This window comes from Seriola aureovittata, chromosome 19 (assembly GCF_021018895.1).
Source record: "Seriola aureovittata isolate HTS-2021-v1 ecotype China chromosome 19, ASM2101889v1, whole genome shotgun sequence".
Lineage (NCBI taxonomy): Eukaryota > Metazoa > Chordata > Actinopteri > Carangiformes > Carangidae > Seriola > Seriola aureovittata.
Window position 1 is genome coordinate 19,573,413 of NC_079382.1, and position 15,855 is coordinate 19,589,267.

The 15,855-nt window shown below is 41.1% G+C and overlaps 2 long non-coding RNA genes across 3 annotated transcripts in view; both read left to right on the plus strand.

Annotated features, from left to right (window-relative positions):
- The window catches only part of LOC130187176 (uncharacterized), a 78,892-nt gene that overhangs the window by 23,115 nt on the left and 39,922 nt on the right, over positions 1–15,855 (plus strand). The gene's annotated exons all lie outside the window — the stretch shown is intronic.
- Positions 143–1,467, plus strand: LOC130187175 (uncharacterized). Its single transcript, XR_008830403.1, has 3 exons — positions 143–463; positions 1,099–1,168; positions 1,264–1,467. It is a non-coding gene; the product is annotated as an uncharacterized LOC130187175 (long non-coding RNA).

Below are 15,855 nucleotides of genomic sequence, written 5' to 3' on the forward strand. Positions count from 1 at the left end.
TTTTATGAACGTGCAGATAATGAGAATTTAAGCTTTTTTTTTTTTTTTTTACAGTGTAATTTTGTTTTTTTAAAGGGGACATATTATGCTCCTTTTCAACAAGTTTGAATAAGTCTCAGAGGTCCCCAAATCATGTATTTGAAGCTTTTTGCTAAAAAATCCACTCCGATCCTATATTTCAGCATGCCTGTAAACCCCTCTTTTTGAGCCCTGTTCAGAACAGGCTGTTTCTGTGTCTGTAGCTTTAAATGCAATGAGCTGTGCCTGACCACGCCCCTCTCCGGAAGGGGCTGCCGTTCGGGCTTCTGGCACCGTGCTCTAATGTTTACGGTGACCGTGACCGGCAACCTGGCGTCGGTAGAGATTTGGTTCAACCACACAACTTTTATCCAGAATCTGAGCCAGAGGGAGAGGCTGCTGAAGAAGTTCAAACTCTACAACTGCAGCAGGACGTTTCTGAATGGTTGGTAACCAATTTTGTGTATTTTGACATTACATTTTGAGTTTGTTGATGAGAGCTGGCACACAGTTACTAACATGTAGCTAGGTAGCTAATGCTAACTGTTACTGTCTCGTCATTACTGGGAGCTCTTTTGGTAAATAAGCACTATTGTGAATAGTGTAATGTAGTTATCTGTCATGCCTCCTTAGATATACTTTTACAGTCTGAAAATGTTTGTTGTATGTAGACTGCTACAGGTGTTCAATGTCAGTACTAGTCAGATATTTTAATAGATGCTGACAAAGTAAATAATTTTTCTCCATGTTTTGAGCAGAGATGCTCATCATGACATCTTCCTTTATGAAGTAAATTTATTTTGTGTATTACAATGAAAGCTGTAAATCAGCATAAACATGTCTGACAGCAACAGTAATCTTTAGTCAAAGACTGAACTGTGCAGTTTTCTACACTACACTGTTGTCAAGCTCCACATTATATGCAATAAGTGACATGTTATAAATTACCTCTGTTATATGCACTTGATATGTAGCCAAGCTTACTTCTTACCCACCTTAGCTCCACTGTCTGTCAGTGTTTGAATTTCACAAGCTTTATATTTTGGTGAATGTTTCCATTTTTCTCTATATTTTGGACAGGTGCTCCTGTGGAAACTGTGCAACCATGCCCACAGAAGCTGAGAACATCTGCTGCTAGGAGATACCGCAGGTAGCATTCTCACTGGACAAACTAATCACTAATTTGTTTTGATTACATTACATTTATAATCAACCATAGAATTTACCATTTGCAATTCACTGTAGGTTACCAGATGGCTATGGGAGATCGTGGAAGATTTACCATGTATGGTAGACCGTCCTGGGTTGGAGCCGCTCTGCCTCAATGTGTTCTGCCTGCAACATGTACCGCACTGACTATGGTCCTTTACGGTTGAGAGGAATACACCAGTACGTTTTGCTTCTTTGTTAAAACATAGTTTCAATCTAAATAAAAGATGTTAGACAGTCTTGTTTTACTTCAGTGCACATAATTTTACAATGGTAATAACACACCACAAATAGAGTAACACACCCTCAAATAAATTAGTTTAGCTGCTCTTTGATTTGTAAAGTTCTTCTATCAGCAGATAGTGTGCATATAATATATGAATTCAGAGGAGTCATTTCTTTAGTAACAATCAAGCATTTATTTACATCAAATGAGGCAGTTATAATCAGTGATGATGAAAAAACTGTAGGATTCACTGGATCCATATAAAAAATTGTGAGACACAACATAGATATATGTTTGCAAGACTAAATGCCCTGTCCAGTTGTTTTAGTCAGTACAGGTATCTAGCCTATAGGAGCTTTGTGAGCTGGTGCTTCCTTGGTTGCAGAATCTGGGTCGTCATTCCAGCCTGCGTGGTCCTACGCACCCATGCCGTGTTTCCTGACGCCACAGGCCGGTATGTGGGTTTTAGACTGGCCCATGATAGAACCGGGACACAGAGCTGGATATGACCTCCTCCTTCTCAGGCCGCTCGAACTGTGCAGTGAGGTCCTCTGGGATGGGGATGGCCAAAGCAGCTTCTGTGTATGGTCCCAGGTCACAAAGACTTTTTCAAATATGAGGTCCACCACATTCCCTGTTTGATAAAACACAAAAGATTTTTTTTTACATTTTTCACATTTTTTTTTTTTTTTTTTTACAAAACAATGACTGAGTCTGTTTCTAAATACCTCCTGACATTTTCTTTACTGTATTTTGTTATTGAAATGATGTTAACCCTCTGGCATAAATCAATTAGTAAATTTGTAATGTTTTCTTTAAGTTGTCACGGATCTTGGTGACTTAAGGTGAGGTCTGTGTTGAGTTTCGGGGTTACAGGTGTAGAGCTCTAACAATGACTACTTTACTTCTTCAGGAAATGGAGGTCGCTGTGAACATTACTACAAAATGCCTCTTATAAGGCCCTGAGATCCCTTGATATTTTAGAGGACAAGTTAATATCAACCGAGGAGTTTGTATAAATCCGTCTGTTACTTCAGCACCACGGACAGCGTCATGGTTTCAGGTTGTGGGCTGAAGAAGGAGGATGGCAGGTTAACAACAGTTTTTTGGGAGGGAACTTGAAAAATCAGTCACATTAGTGGGTACAAATATACTCACAATCCATAAAACTACTAACGGTATAATTGAATATAAACCTGCTAACTCTTTAACGTATTGGAGGGTACGGCAAACTAGTCTTTCTCCTGCAGCAGACAGTTTGAGCTGCAGTGGTAGGAAGTTTCGGCGTAAATTCGACATCCTCGCATCATGCCGTATCAGTCCCTTCAACTGTTGCTGCCTCAAGTCCCTACCGACTATGGCGACTCCTCCTCCTTCTGCATTCTCGTGCACCCTCGGACAAATCCATTACTCATGTTAGCTTTTCTGAAGATATCTCAGAACATTTTGCTGATCTTCCCTCTTCAGCCAAGTTAGCTCCTGCTCCCACTGAAGCCGGTAATCGCTCTTGACCTCCTTGCTGCCACTTGCTTGTCCTGTAGCATTGGCTGTCGCTGGCTGATCAACAGCATCAATCCCTCTTCTTTTTTATAACCTTGTTTATCAGCCACATTACAATTATTCCTAAGGAAACTTGGGTGCTGTGACATTTTTGCCATAGTCAGGCTACAATGATGGCTTAAGTCAGTAAGACAATGCACGAAACTATGGGACAATAGCTAATTAATATGCATTATCGCCACCAACTGAAGGGGGGGGGTCTACTTCAGGTGGTCCACATGTGGTTATTGACAGTGGTGCATGTGAATTAGAAACAGACAATGAGCTGAAATTCACTATAAAGCTGAGAACTGCAGATTCAGGTGATAATCCTCTGAAGTGTATCACTAAAATCTACCCATTTTACAGTGTCACACTGGTTTCACATGTCATGTAAAATACTGACTACAGCAGCCTTAAGGCAAATATTCATATATTCCACTTACAATTACTACAATAGGAATAACTGAAACTGGTGAATAACAGTGACATCATTAGAATAAATTAAAACACCTTTTGTGAATTCAAAAAGGAAAAATTGGCAGCTTTCTTTTTGGCAGTTCGTATTTCTGTCTCAGTCATTTGTAGGTAACTTCAAAAAAGCGGCTCAGTGTTTCTCTCAGTGACAGACTTCTCTCATCCTCTGCTCTACCTCTGAGGGTATATTTCTATGAATGAATCCTTCATGGTTTGCTGCCTGTGTTGAAAATAATACTGATCAAATTGGCAGGATAGTGAATATTTGGCCACAGGTGTCCTTGTGCTGTGTGGTAAGATAAAACTCGCAAGCCTTTGTTTTCCTCGCCACAGTGAAGAGATACTTCAGTATGGGCAACAGAAAACGGAGCAATGACAGGAAACGTGCTTATACCAACATCTCCTCAAATGTGTAGTTATGGCAACAGCTGCAAACAGTGCAAGAATGATAACAGATGCTCTCAATTATGTGTAAACTGGGTTGTCAATAGCTTGTAAATGCTGCAAATAGCTCATTATATGTGCAAGATGCAAAAAATGTGTATTATAGACTATCCCCTTGGACATATCCCCTTAACTCTGCGCTTATCTAGATATTCCCTACAGGCACTGTATCTGTGAACATGATATAAACGTTAAAACGGCCGTTATAAGGCATGACTCTCAATAATAACTTTCACAGCACTAATAAACAAGCCCGGACACCTACGCTAATCAGTACAAAGCCTATTTTTAGTCCAAATTTTACCGGCTTGACTTTACAGACAGCTAAAACGCCTTTAAAATATAATACATTTAACAGGGTGGCTCTTATCAATGTCACACGGCGATACCAAGCAGAAGAATTACATACAATCTGTACCCGGCTGCGTGTCGACGACGCTAAACGTTAGCCACGTTAGCTGCCATGCTAACAACACACGCAACAGGCTCTCGTGAACAAACAGTAAAGCAACATAAAATGGTAAAACTTACAGCTCCGAAGTTCAAAGTTGGGTCACAGACAGTCGGTACTGATCCAAGCTTTATCTTGAGACTTGTAGGAAATCCTGCGTTGTCCTGGCCCTCGTTGAGAAAGCAGTCCGAGGTGAAATGGTTAGCACACGTACAACACTTTCGGAGTTGGAGCGGGAACATTTCCATCAAAAATAAAATTAATCCACTGGGTCTTCAGATCCTCGGGCGTAGGGATTAAAAAATCTGTGTTGGTTTGTGCAGCCAACAACAAAGCAACTACTGTGTTTCGCTCGTACCTTCGACATTGTTCTACCGGAAGCCAGTGTTCGCGAGGGAAGTAACGATACCGTCTGTAACACGGACTCAGTGGGCGGAACACACACCTAGCTCGGGGAGCGTCACCCATCCGGGGGGAGGGGCATCGCCCTTCTTGACGTCACCAGGGGCGAATCTCCATTTCGCTCGTTTGAGCACACATTTCTTGAAAGGTGGAGAAAGCAAAAGACGGAGAAGATGGACTTTTCTCATGTTTGGGGGGTCCGTAGACACGCCAGGGACACATACTACTGATAGAAAACCATGGAAAAGTGCATTTTGCATAATAGGTCCCCTTTAAAGTTACCTTTTGTGTTTGTGACGTTGCTGATGATGCTTTGATGTGTACATTTCAACCTATTGGTGGACCTTTGATAATGAACTGAGCTTTGTGTAGCTCTATAATGATGAGTTTTAATATTCACAGCCACACAGCTGTTTCACTGGAGTCATAATTGGATTGTTTGGCCACTTTAGAATGAGGTGTTGACGTTCTACTGTTTGTTCTGAGAGAGTGAGCTCTGTACTAGTGAGAAAACATAATATTGAAGCTGTAACCTCAGAGTTTATGGTGCTCATCACCTATGAGTGATACTTTAATTAGGGCATTTGGACATGTACGGTTTTTGAGGAATTTGGCTGCTGAATATTTTTGTTTCATTTGGTTCGAGTATGAAAAGGAGAGATTGGTGAGTATCACATAACTAAAGCTTGTCGTGTTATTGCTATTTTGTATTAAAATTACAATTATGTTGGCTTGCTGTTTCAAATTTTGGAGACGCCATGGGACCTTGAAGCATTACTGCTGTGTTACTGCTGTTGTTTACTTACTGGTAAGCAGGTGCAGATTAGTTCATTTTAAGACACTATGGGCTAACGTTAAGGTATAGCTAAACTTTTTTTGAAAATAGCTTTAAGCTGTCGGGGTCGAGCAGATCCTCTTGTGCTTGTCTTGTTATGAGACTATGGGAAGAGAAATCAATTTGTAACCCACTCCAAAAGATGTTTTTGTTCAAGAGATAAATATATTTCAGAAGGACCTTCATATGGCAAGAGAGGGAATAAACTTAAAGAGACTGGTTCATCCTGATACTAAAAACCACTCTTGGCTGCCTAATCAACCAACAGGTTGTTTCCACTGTGCACTGTGCACAATGTTCTAACTCGTCAGACAGAAAATAATAATAGAAATACAGCATTAAATCCTTCCTGAACTGCAGCATGCATGTTGTGTACATGTTGAAATGTCCCTGTGGTCTGGTTTACGTCACTTCATAAACAAAAGACCTTTAAAGGTTTGCATATGTGACATTGTGCACAGACTGACCACGGCTCTGCAGAGTCATTAAAGCTCTGGGGAATAGAAAAAAAATCTCACCCTCTCCCAGAGGTGGTGACATCATCAGCTCGCTGCTCCACGGAGAGACTTATTGTCTCCACACTCTGTAAACGGCCGAGCCCTTTGGCATGAACTGAATTTGTTGTGTTTCCTCTAATTTGTCACACTGTCGGGTTTTTTAAAAATATTTCTACTCTTTGTACTTTGGTCCCTGTAACTTTTAGAGAGGTTTGTGTTCTTGTTTTGTTTTTGAAATGATGTTAACCCTCTGGCATAAATCAATTAGTAAATTTGTAATGTTTTCTTTAAGTTGTCACGGATCTTGGTGACTTAAGGTGAGGTCTGTGTTGAGTTTCGGGGTTACAGGTGTAGAGCTCTAACAATGACTACTTTACTTCTTCAGGAAATGGAGGTCGCTGTGAACATTACTACAAAATGCCTCTTATAAGGCCCTGAGATCCCTTGATATTTTAGAGGACAAGTTAATATCAACCGAGGAGTTTGTATAAATCCGTCTGTTACTTCAGCACCACGGACAGCGTCATGGTTTCAGGTTGTGGGCTGAAGAAGGAGGATGGCAGGTTAACAACAGTTTTTTGGGAGGGAACTTGAAAAATCAGTCACATTAGTGGGTACAAATATACTCACAATCCATAAAACTACTAACGGTATAATTGAATATAAACCTGCTAACTCTTTAACGTATTGGAGGGTACGGCAAACTAGTCTTTCTCCTGCAGCAGACAGTTTGAGCTGCAGTGGTAGGAAGTTTCGGCGTAAATTCGACATCCTCGCATCATGCCGTATCAGTCCCTTCAACTGTTGCTGCCTCAAGTCCCTACCGACTATGGCGACTCCTCCTCCTTCTGCATTCTCGTGCACCCTCGGACAAATCCATTACTCATGTTAGCTTTTCTGAAGATATCTCAGAACATTTTGCTGATCTTCCCTCTTCAGCCAAGTTAGCTCCTGCTCCCACTGAAGCCGGTAATCGCTCTTGACCTCCTTGCTGCCACTTGCTTGTCCTGTAGCATTGGCTGTCGCTGGCTGATCAACAGCATCAATCCCTCTTCTTTTTTATAACCTTGTTTATCAGCCACATTACAATTATTCCTAAGGAAACTTGGGTGCTGTGACATTTTTGCCATAGTCAGGCTACAATGATGGCTTAAGTCAGTAAGACAATGCACGAAACTATGGGACAATAGCTAATTAATATGCATTATCGCCACCAACTGAAGGGGGGGGGTCTACTTCAGGTGGTCCACATGTGGTTATTGACAGTGGTGCATGTGAATTAGAAACAGACAATGAGCTGAAATTCACTATAAAGCTGAGAACTGCAGATTCAGGTGATAATCCTCTGAAGTGTATCACTAAAATCTACCCATTTTACAGTGTCACACTGGTTTCACATGTCATGTAAAATACTGACTACAGCAGCCTTAAGGCAAATATTCATATATTCCACTTACAATTACTACAATAGGAATAACTGAAACTGGTGAATAACAGTGACATCATTAGAATAAATTAAAACACCTTTTGTGAATTCAAAAAGGAAAAATTGGCAGCTTTCTTTTTGGCAGTTCGTATTTCTGTCTCAGTCATTTGTAGGTAACTTCAAAAAAGCGGCTCAGTGTTTCTCTCAGTGACAGACTTCTCTCATCCTCTGCTCTACCTCTGAGGGTATATTTCTATGAATGAATCCTTCATGGTTTGCTGCCTGTGTTGAAAATAATACTGATCAAATTGGCAGGATAGTGAATATTTGGCCACAGGTGTCCTTGTGCTGTGTGGTAAGATAAAACTCGCAAGCCTTTGTTTTCCTCGCCACAGTGAAGAGATACTTCAGTATGGGCAACAGAAAACGGAGCAATGACAGGAAACGTGCTTATACCGTCCTTAAAGAGAAGTTAACTGACTCTGATAGTCTTATTGTTGGGTGTAATGCGTGAAGCCAGTGATCCAACCACTAATACAGAAATTACAGGTATTAACACAACGTTGTATTCATTAAAGTTGTGTCCATTTCCCTCTGGGGGAGTAACGACCGCATCATAAAAGATGAGCACTTGCAGCAGCCCTTCTCAAGGATGACGTTTAATCCAGCACATGTAATAGCTTTTATTATGTGGGGGGGGTGGGGGCAGCTGGCAGGTAACACATAGCGGTTATAATATGGAGTGATGAGTCCACAAGTAATTACCATAAGTCCTCATGGTCATTAGTAAAAAGGTAAAGGGGTCTACCTTGGAGAGGTCACTCCCTACAATTAGAGTGAATACTGAAGGCACTTCCTGGTTGAATTTATTATTGCGTTTGACACATCTCAAGTGACTGATGGAGAATATGAAAAAGGGAAATTTGAATTTTGGCGCTTGTCCAGTTTAGGATCCCTGGGAGTTCTGTCTATACTGAATTACTGCGCACCCTGCGATTTACTAGTATGTCCACACATGACCTGCGTTGCGCGTTTTTGACGGGTGCCTCACTGAACTGCGGCTCATTCGTGTGTATGTGTCCACATTGTGTGTCTGCTGCAGCACTGCTACTTGAGTTTGCCTTTGGATAATGGCCATTAATAATTGAACGCTTGATTTCATTCCATTATAAACCTTATTAACCTTATTTACCATCCTTCAGAGCAGCACACACACACACACGCACAAGGCACCACAAAAACACTGCCCTACACCTGTTAAATTATTGCTTACATACATACATGATAGCTGACATCCGATTTGCTTCAATATTTATAAATTATTTTCATGTCTGACATATTCAGATACAGATTAGACATTGAAACTATAGTGAAAGGTGTCAGTTTTATGTAACGCTGCTGGTGTGATGCCAGTGTGACCATTAACAGTCTATTGTTGTCTAGTTTTGCTGCGAACTGCGTGTCACGCATGAATAATAGGCAAGACGCCATCAGTTGTTGTAACTTAGTGAAACTGCAAAGAGGTTCTTTCAACTCTGGAAATTGAAAAAGTTAAAATTAAAAAGATATCTTTAAGTGCTGTTTGTTCTGTTATTTACCAGGCACACTGAATGCACCCTTTCTGTGAAGGTCCATGACAGCCACTGGGGGATGGTATCTGAGCTCAAAACGAGAATATGAGCAGTTGTGTGTAGTCCGGGCTTCAAAGCACACGTAGGCGTGGAGCATTGTGGTCTTTCATGGGAAGGTCTTGTTTTCAGTTTGCTGAAGGACCTCAGTGGCTCTGCTTACAGCATGGTGAGGGAAGTGTAACACATAGTAAGGTACACATTCAGAAGAAATAACACTACATCGTTTCTTGAATGTGCTTCTTACCTGAAGTTATGTATGAAGTACGATACACAAATGAAAGGTGATGAAAATGGTGGTCGTTAGATAAGCCTAAAATATCACAAAGCCTAACCACTAACCCAGCAAAAGCCTAAAAGAAGAAAAGGGAAAGAAAAGGTAAAATATAGTATTGTTATTGGTATCAATCATATTAGCCTACATCACTGACTTTCCTTTGTTTTAAACATTAGTCAAGTTGATAGTTGTTGTGCTGTAATGAGCACTGACTCACCAAGATGCCCTCCACACCACGCATGACCTTCTGCTTGCATAAACGTTACCAGGGGAGTTATAAATATAGGGAGATATGTTTGTCCTCCACCTCCTGGTCTTGCTTGTTTGTTGTTTTTTTTGTTATTAATCATAACTGGATCTGTCATAACTTTCTGTGGAACTGAACAGATGTTGGTGAGTTTGAAAAAGATGCCATTTTGCCGATTGTCTTGTTTTGGCACATCAACCTCTTTTCCAAATCAAATGCTGCTATTACCCTTCCCAGTGTGCTGTGGTATGATAAATTTGCCTCATATATTTGAAAAGGATTTTTTTGGAAGGAAGCCTTCTAACAGTCACCTGAACCGAAAGCTTCACGCATCAGCGGCTGTTTTTTTTGGGGGGGGGGGGGGGGGGGTGGGCAGTTTAAGCAGCTCTGCTTCCTTGCATCCCCAAATATCTTGGCAGCAACCGTTTCTGACAGCACCACCTCCTCCAAACTGATGAGTGCTGTGTCTGAGCGGGGGCAGAAGAGCAATGATTGTACATTCATGCACTCAGAAGGAACAGTTCCACTCCTGACTGCAAATCGTGGAACCCCATCATTGTTTCAGAACATGTGTAGGATGGCATGGCTTGTTATTGATATTGGTCAAATTTTTAGATTAAGTGACAAAATAGAATTTGCTCTTTTAACATCACTGGATGTAATCAAGATTAATGCTTGTTGTTGGCTGAGTTTGGATGATGTAGATTTGTTAATTTACTACTTGGTAGTTAAAATCCACCTTAAGAAACACAAGTGGAAGTTTTCGGAGTGACCCCCCCCCAGTTGAACATCACTGAAAATCTGTGGGTGGATCTTAAACATGCTCTCCGTCCAAGAAAACCTAAAAATACGTCTTGAAGTGATCTGCAGGGAGGAGTGGGTGAAAATTCCTAAATCGAGAATGGAAGGACGGTGAGCTGGCTACAGAAAGTGTCTGAAAGCACTGATATCTGCCAAAGAGGCGGCGGAGGTGGCGGGTTACTATATACTGACTTAGTAGGGTATATACAACTAAATAATCCAGTGCTTCTGTAGGCTGCAGAGCTGAAGTGAACATGACAGCTTGGACTAACAACAGACTGGATATACTACTACACTGAGGATGGTCTAAATCAGCGTTTAACGTTAGGCTGTGGGAACAGTGATGGATTCACTTACTGTTGAAAGGACTCAAGTGGCTTTGAACGGTGACGCGTTCACTTATCTTAAAAAACGGAAAGTGAAAGAACTACATTTACATGACAATTACATTTACTCATTAGACAGACGCTTTTATCCAGAGTGACTTTCAAGTGAGGGACATCACTGAAGCTTCAGTGCAGGAGGAGAACTTGGAGTAAGTAGTAAGTACTACATCTATTCAGTAAGTGCAAGGAGATCAGGTAAAGAAGTGCACTGAAGGTGCATAGGAAGTGTTGGTCAGACATGTGAGAGATGAGTCTTCTAGAGATTCAAGAGGGACGCCTCTGCTCTGATAGTGTTTAGTAGCTTGTTCCACCATCAGGGAACCACAGACCAGAACAGTCTGGACTGAGACTGTCTTGTGTGCTGATTACTACTTATAACAAAAGCACTTGTGTTCATAGCTTTCTGCACACAATCGCTACAAAGGCAACGATGCAACGCAGTTTCTGCTTTCTTAGTCCAGGATAAACCAACTGCGTCCACGTCCACAGATACACTTATGCTCATCTACACAGTCATTTTGTTTGCATACCATGTGTGCAGGAGAAAGGCATGATCAATAGTCATCTGGATCCTAAACAAATGTAAAAGGGTGTTATCGGATTTACAAGCTGCGCTGTGACAGCAAAAGTGCAATATCATGACATTTTCACGAAGAAAATAAGCAGACAACTAATGGGGGAATCCAGCAGAGATGGATGAGTGCTGGAACTGCTGAGCTCCAGCGTTCATGAGGAGACATCCTCCGCTCTGGTCCAACAATGAAATCAAAGTCAAGAAGATAAATGAGGGAGAAAGTGCCATGGGAGACTCGGCCATTGATCGGACAGAGAAACAAATCTGTCTTCCTTTCTGTCTGCAGGGATCAGAATAATGCAGTACAGATCACCTGAAGCAGATTGTCCACCACTTTGTCGAGTGTCTCTAAACCTGCTCCCTTTTCATTTGTTCACATCATGTCCTTTATCTGTGCCAGGCCATGGGTATGTACTGGATTTGATGGGGAGCCTTTTATTGAGTCTTTCATTATTTTAATCATCGTAGTTCTTTCATTTAATTAGTTTATTTTATCTCAATGGCTTTAGGCTAACTTTTGTGTTGTTCTAAAGTTATAATACCTCTTATTTTCATTATATCAATATCCGTTATGAAACTAATTGTGGCTGACAATCTTTCATTTACACGCAAACACTGTACTCAAAATCCCTGCTAGTATAAAAGAAACAGCCAGACTGCAGGAAGTCTCTCCTGTTCAGAGTAAAAGATGTTTCACAGGAAACTATGACATGAAATACAAAAGCCAGTGAAAGAACAGATTTCGTGTGATGCATTAGTGTCAGGATGTTGGATGGTTATGTTACCTGGGTATACCTCTAAATATGTAGACATTTCAGGTATTTCAGGTGAGGAATGGGAAACCACAAGAATGTGGGAGAACAGTGATCTCAGAGTGCGAGGCTGTAGCTATTTCCTATAAGCATTACATGGCGCAGACACAGTACATACTGAAAATATTTTTTGCCAGCACAATAACGCTGAAAACAACATTGATAAGGTTGATATTTGGTTGAATCTAGGTTGTGACATTGGGCGACCAATGTATGAATTGAATGTCAGGATGTCTAACACCAACATCGAGTTAAGCTACAATACTGACGACAGCTGGTGTTGATTGTGTTGGTTTTAAGTTGTGTTGTTAAGAAACAAAAATCCAACGTCTTCCTTACTTTCATCAAATTGACTTTCCTAAAGCTGAGAGTTTGTCTCATGTAAGGACAGAGCACACACAGTCTATTGTGTGGATAATGCAGGGGGTTAAACCATGCATTTAAATAGCTCTCGTTAAGTCTGCATGTAGATTAGATCATTTGCTGTGTGTGTATCTTGGGACATATAATGATTGAATTTTGATGTGCTTTACTTCAAGCAAGAGCTCACGGGTCCACGTTCTCTAAAATCAACTTTTCTAGTCTTTATCCTTGAAATATCTAGTCTTTTCTGTGGTCACCAACAATGACTAGCAAAATATCTCTATGCTAGGGCTGGGACGATTATCCGACGTAATCCACGTTGTCGATCATAAAAATTATTCGACGTGGAATTTTAGTGTCGACGCGTCGTGTAAAACCACACAGGGTAAATGTTCATAGAACAAAACTGGAACTTTCTCATGGGACCGTTTATATCCATCGTCTTTGGTTTACCCGGATACAAGCGCAGCGCACGGACTGGGACAACGCGGTGACGTAATTGAAGTCATTGCCTACGTGAATGATTTGCGTCTGTGTAATCTATTTGAACAACATGGCGGCCTCTACCAGCAGTACGACGGAGCGTGTGGAGCAACACGCGGCAAAAAAGGTTCGCACACGGTCCTCCAGAGTTTGGGAATACTTTAATCTTGACACCAACAGTGCGGTAGTCTGCAGACTCTGCAAAGTGCATCTGGCATATTACTCTAGCACAACAGTCATGCACGAGCACGTAAAGACTCTGGTGCAACGAAATTACTGTTAGGTTAATTAAAAAAATAATCATTAGATTAGCCGAATAATCGAAAAAATAATCGCTAGATTAATCGTTTAAAGAATAATCGTTTGGGACAGCGCTACTCTATGCACAACAAATGTGAAGCTGACATCAAACCTAGAATAGACGCTTCAAAAACATTGTTGAGCTGAGGATGTTCATCACTGTATAATGTTAAACTAAAAGATATTAGTGGCCCGGTCTTTATGTCAGGATCGTTTGAAGTTGATTCATAATGTTTTTTTGGATTATTCTTAGGGGCAACAAAAACCTCTTGTACATGATGCATATCAAAACACCCATTTCAGTATCTTATAGCACCAAACTCGTCAAGATACACAACTGAATTTCCTACTGCAATTAAATCACTGAAGCATCACAGGTCAGTGCTTTCATTCATTTCATTCTTTCATTTTGGATTTCTTCTTCGGCTGTTACTTGTTACTTGAAACATGTCAAGTAAAGAGGAGGAGAAAGGAAGTGTGCAAATTGCGAAAGTGCCTTTCTTGCCATCCCCTTCTCTCTAATCAACAAAAACCAATCCAGCTGCTCTTCCTCACTCACTGTTTTTTGTTAGTCTCTCTCTTGCTTTTCCCTGCCTCTTAGCACACAGGAGAATGTGTGTTAATATCATCGGCTAGCCGACAGGAATTCATTTATCTGGCTTCCCTCTACTGTGCAGACACACATCCACCGGTGCAGTCTATAAAGCGATTGGTTCTGCTGCACCCTGAGGACAACAGACAGAGGTATATCTGCTGCTAACAGACTGCTGGACTGGCCGATGTGCCTGACTAAGATACAGCCACTGAGACAAACAGAATAACTAATTTATGGCCTTTCAAGGTGCTGGTCGGTGGGTTTTGTTCCTTTTGAACAGAACCAGGCTAGCCCCCTGTTTCCAGTCTTTATGCTAAGCTAAACAGCTGCTGGCTCCATCTATATGGTTGTGTGTTTAAAACTAATTAGCAAATGTTAGCGTGCTTAGCGTGCTAAGCTAGTTAACATGGGAAACATTATACGTGCTAAACATGAGCATGTTAGCATAGTCATTGTCATTTATCATGCTGACTGTAGCATTTAGTACAGCCTCACACCAGCCAGCACAATAAATCTGGCCCATACTTGGGCCACATGCTTGTTTTCTTCTGGCCAAGTATACGCCTGGTTCCACGGCCCGAAACTGGCCCAGCTACAGCATGATTGTCAGATGCTACTTCCACATCTGGACCGATTCTGACACACACACACAGAAAATTTTGCAGCTGTCAGCCAATACCGGAGAATAACATCCAGAATTTGCCCATTAGTGGAAGTATGTGTCCCAAACTCGGACCGAGGACCATGGGCATATGTTGGGCCAGAAGTTTCGATATAAGTATATATATATATATATATATAGTTTTGATATAATCAGCTGCACATGTATCATCGTTTTGTGTAGAATAAAAATCAGATTTTAAGTCGTCACTACCCTCATCATCATCGTCATCATATGCAGGAAATTTTTTAAATCTAAAATCTGTTTTTACCTTTGGTCACAGTCATGACAAATTGTTCTCATTTGCAGAGCATTGTAGCACCGTTGTTGTACTTTAAACCTGAACCCAATGTAGAACCAGGAAGTCGGTGGTGCTATCCCAGTAAACATCAAAAATACCCCCACCACTGCAATACACACACACAGACACACACACTCACACCCATAGCCTTTAAAGAATTCAAGACTGTAAATATTACTAAATTATCCTCCCTCATCCACCCACCCCCCACAAGGACAGTCAAATGCCCTTGGTTCTGCCTACCTGGTCCTACCTGACTACAGTGTATTTCATACAAGCTTTCAAAAGGAGATTTCTGTGTCTCCACACACTGAAATTTTTATGTAACTTCTCATCTAATCAGAATGAGCAAATAGGGCTTGGCATGTGCTCACCCTGTGTACAAGACCCCAGAGAAATCACAAAGGCTGCCATACTGTTTTCTCCCCCGACCACTGGATGCTGTCCTGATGGACAGTACTTTTAACTTTAAATTCCCCTGATAGGCGCAGTGTAGAGTGATGTACAGTAAGAGCAGGTTGGACAGCTGTTCTGTGTGCGTGCAGGTATTTCCACACCAGTTCTGACAGGAAAATGTTCAACAGCAGTATCACACAAAGCATCTGTAATAACTGAGATTACATATTATTTATGGGCTATGAATCTATCAAAACTGCATTTCTATATCCACAAAGCTGTCTGAAGTCCCACTTATCATCAAAACCACCTCCCTGAAAACCTTTAACTCCCAAGTGCATAAATTGCTCATTGATATTCCTCAAGCATTATGTCAGTGTGTGTCATGAAATGTTTTCAGATGGAGCATCCATTTGATGTTTTTATTCCATACGTTCACCATAATTACATTATTTATATCCAGACGGGGGGGCTACAGTGAATGATGAGAGTATGATATGCACAATG